Source organism: Propithecus coquereli, unplaced genomic scaffold, assembly GCF_000956105.1.
Source record: "Propithecus coquereli isolate 6110/MARCELLA unplaced genomic scaffold, Pcoq_1.0 Scaffold1, whole genome shotgun sequence".
Taxonomy (NCBI): Eukaryota; Metazoa; Chordata; class Mammalia; order Primates; family Indriidae; genus Propithecus; species Propithecus coquereli.
The window spans coordinates 16,351,561-16,356,312 of NW_012133857.1; positions in this window are offsets into that span (position 1 = coordinate 16,351,561).

The window sequence follows — 4,752 nt, forward strand, 5'->3', positions numbered from 1 at the left end:
TATACATAGGGTTTATTATGTGTCAGGCACTGTTCTAAGCACTTTCCATTTAATCCTCGTAACAACAGTAATAATAATAGCTAACATTTATATAGTACTTACCCTGTGCCAGTCTACGTTCTGATTGCTTTTCATGTATTAATGCATTTAAATCTCAACCGTGTTGAGTTCTATTATTCCTATGTTACAGGTGAGGAAACTGAGTCAGAGTTCAAGTGACTTGCCCAAGGTCACACGGCCTGGTAAGAATCAGAGCTGGGATTAGGATCAAGAGCATGGCTCTATAGCTAGTTCTCTTAACCCCTGTGCTATGCTGCCTTACCACACATAAGCAGAGGTATTGAAATAGGATATGATCCAACATGGTACCCAACATGGTTTCTGGAGAGTATATGTCAGCTTTCTCAGAGTTGCAAAGCTGCCCAGTTTTTCTTTTCTAGACACCTCAGCAAAATTCCCCTGAGCATCTCTAAGAGGATTATCTTCCCATCTCTGCACCAATCCCTTCACCAGAGGGATGGGCCATTCTGAATGACAGCTACCTCTGCAACTGGAGCTAGAGTCAATCCCACTTAAACTAGAGGGCTTGGGATTTGGAGAGGGGTGGTGTTACCACAAGTTAGTGAAGGAATTCTGGGTTACATCAAAACAGTGAGATATTCTCGATATTGCCTTTAGAAAACATGGAAAACAGATGGCATTTATATTCTTGATTAACCTTTTGTTTGTTCTTACAGTTATTGCCTTTGTATTTATTTTATCTGGGCTTAGAAATCTTAACCCTTTGTTTCATTTTTCTACCTTATACTCTTTACTGTTGCTTTTCACAGCAATTTTTTTTTCTATTTCTTTTAAGTCATGTAGCCTCAGACTGGACATGCTGCGCGAATCAGCATTTTTTGAGCCAATAGCCACCTCATCCCTTCACCTCAAGTAATGGTCGTATTACTCTACGAGGCATTTTCTTAAACTATATGAACTCATTTTCTGTACCAAAATGGAAGAATGTTCACGAAAATTTACAGTGCAATCTTCCTGGGAGAATTTGGATAAAAAGTTTGGGATTTCTTCTATAGTCTCTAAAGTATGTCACACATTTAATTACATGATCAGTTTCATTAGTGAGCTTGTGTGGTTAAATTTAAACAGTCTATCTTTAACTGAATAAGGAATATCTAGACTCAACCTTGTGGTTCCATTGCAGGAAGATAAGTACTATTCCGATCATAATTTCTAACCTTTTAAACTCATGATCCATTTTTAGCAATCCTGGTGACTGTAATGTAAACTGTTATAGTGGTAGTTGGAATGGAATACTGGTCCAGATTTTTAAAGTTAAACCATCAGAGATTTAGGTTTTGGTTGCCTTTTGGGGCATTGATCACTAAAAGCAAATTTTTAATATTTTTAGAATTGTATTCTATAGTACCAAAATATGTGTTACTTTCTAAGCCCTATCTTTAGATCTCTAAATATGGAGTATAACACTATGTATATTTTCTTACTATGTTTATCGCTCTCAAGATAACATTGATCTTTATATTTTTAAAAAGTAGAGTATGCCATGTGACTTTAAGGAATGTATAATTTATTATTCTTACTAACTGGTTTGGTGCGGAACATTTGATGGTTCTTGGATTTTTTGTTCGTTTTAATGTGATTCCTGTACATAATATTAAAATCAAAAGGTACAAATGGATGTCCCATGAAGAGCAAGTCTCCTTTCTTCTCCTATAACCCAGGATTCTAAATTTTGATCCCCTAGCTTAGCAAGGCTGTCATAAGCACTGCGTGGCACATACCTCCCAGGCAATAGAAGTCTCGAGGACAGACTCATCTCTCTAACATGAGAGATGGAAGTAAGAATAACATTCTACAAAGAATTTCCACCTTCTCTTGGATCTTGGCCAAGCAACTCCTCACTCATTTGTTAGCTCTTTAGAGTTTTAAAAATGTTTTTTTCCCAGTATTTTGTCCACGTTTTTTAGTTGTCCTAAGAAGGAGAAAGTTAGTACATATTACTTAATCCTCCATGATAGAACTAGAAGTTCACACATTTATTTAACTAAATCAACATGACAATTTAGATCAGGTCTCAGATTAAACACTGTTTTGCTTTTGACTTCAAAAATTCTGTTATTTATGTATAAATTCTCCAGAACAACTGCTGTTTTCCTAGTATTGTCAAAACACATTATTACTTATAAACAGAAAGGATAGTTGTAAGTTAGTAAACCAAAATGTGTGGGTGATTAAAAAAAACATTTATTTTGCCAATAAACATCACACTTTTAATCTTTCCACAACCAAACAGATGAATAAAACCTCACTTTAGTTTGACACTCTCTGATCTTTTAATGGAAGGTTCAATGAAAATAGGTTTATTTTATAGTCACTTAGGGAAACGTTCTTTCTTTATGGCCCAGTGATGACTGTTCATGGGAGGGATGGTTAACTAGGCTCGTAAGGATGCTATTAGGGACGTTGCTGTGGCCTCAACTAGGTGGCTAGAGAGGCTGTTGCTAATGCCTCAACATCACTTTATTTTTTTCTTACTAATGGTATAACACAAGCACCTTGATTAATATTACCCAAGGTCAAGTATAGGTCTCAACTTAAAAAGAATCATCTTTCACAATTATCAGCAATTCATCTCTTTGCTATGAAACTCTAACTTGTTTTTGATGGGAAGTATGAAACAGAAACTCTGAAAATGGAATCTGGCAACTGAGGAAGTGTTGCTTGATTTTATTTTTTTATTCCTTTTGAATGTATTTAGCTACTCCTTAGTGGCACCCAGTCTTTCATGTTCAGATTGAGATGTTTCACAAGTATGTTGAGGACCATATGTGCAGAAAAAAGTGGAGAGGCAAGTAGAAATGGATACAGCTACTTTGGGTACTGACCTGCCTGGTTTCCAGTTCCTGTGCTATACTCAGCTGGCTGGCAAGGTAGAGGAACAGATGTAGTGGACGCCAACAGGGCTGGCACACGAGCAGAGACGGAATAAGCTCGGGCTTACTGCTGCAGCAGTGATGGCAACACGAACAGTTCACACTTGGATTTAGTAGGCTAACCGGGTACTTAGGAGCTCAGCTTTGGGACTGTTTCCACATAGGGAAGCCACCCAGAATACGACTCTAGTTATTTCAATTGAGTCACTGTTTTTAGAAAGGGAAAATTCTAAAGAATCCCTGCAAAATTACATTTTCCATCATAATCCTTGAAAATGTTCATATCCTTCACCCAACATTTCCATTTCTAGACGTTATTCTGAAGGAACAATTAGAGATGATCAAACAGGTTTATGTGCAAAGGTATTTGTCCCACTGCTATTTGGAGTGAATTGTAACTGTGCAAAAATGGGGATTGGCTAAAGTTTGGAATATAATATCATATTGAACATTAAAATAGTGGGCAACCATTCATGATATATTAAGTGAAAGAAACAGATTACAAAACAATATTGTATAGTATGATATCAATGAAAACAGAGGAAAGATACATATATGGAAATATATTAATATGGCACTATGGGGAGCTGTAATTTTTTTCTTTGTTTTTTTATAGTTTACAAATTTTCTACAATAAACATGTAGCTTTTATAATTAGAAGTAAATATGAATACTTTCTTAAAAAGTTCCATTTGTTAGAAATTGAGAGTTCATTTCTAGTTTCATTTTAATGATTTGGATAATTCTTTTTTTTTTTTTAAGAGACAGGATCTCACTGTGTTGTCCAGGCTAGAGTGCCGTGGCGTCATTATAGTTCACTGTAGCCTCAAACTCCTAGACTCAAGCGATCCTCCTGCCGCAGCCTCCTGAGTAGCTGAGACTACAGGTGTGAGCCACCACACATGGCTAATTTTTCTTATTTTTTTGTAGAGACAGGATCTCCCTATGTTGCCCAGGCTGGTCTCAAACTCCTGGCCTCAAGCGATCCTCCCACCTCAGGCTCCTGAAGCGCTAGGATTACAGGCATGAGCCCTCTCATGTGGCTTGGCCTGGATAATTCTTTAAAATATTTTTTTCTTGCAGAAGTGATAGAAAATTAACTACTCAGGTAGTTGTTAACTTTTGGAGTACATTTTAAAGGCAATTTTATTTCATAACATTACCTTTGGCTCTGCCTGATTACATTTGTACACATAAGTATACACATGGGCACCCCACTCCAGTGAATTAGTCAAGTCAATGTTTTTTGGTTTGGGGAAGTAAGAATAGAGTCTAGTAAAAGCAAGGAAATGTAGTTTCAGAATTCCTTGCTGGTTAGATCAAAAAAGTCCTCACTGCTGATTAGAGTGAAGCCTTATGCATTCAAATTTTGTGAATGCTCCATTGGCAAGACTACTAAATAAAAATATTCATTTTAAATATGTGCTTTTTCAGAGTTTTCTCATACTACTAAATTTTTTAAAAAAAGAATTGAAATATAGCTAGGACCTTTATAGATCTTTAGCCTTTCCTCTGGGTAGCCGACTGATTATTGATAGACACTAGAATCATTTTACCAGTATTTTGACCATACTGATAAAATGACCTGTGAATCAAGAAAATTTATGGAATTCGATATGATGGCAAAAAATCCTGAAACAAATCCTCAAAACAAACAAATGAAACAAACCCAAATGTTGCTTTGTGAATGCCTTCTAACCTGCCCTCCTTGGAAAGAATTTAGAGGATATAAAAAAGTACATTGTGGCAACTGAGTCTTATTTTTAGGGAAAGAAATTAGAGTCTAAATCAATGATTT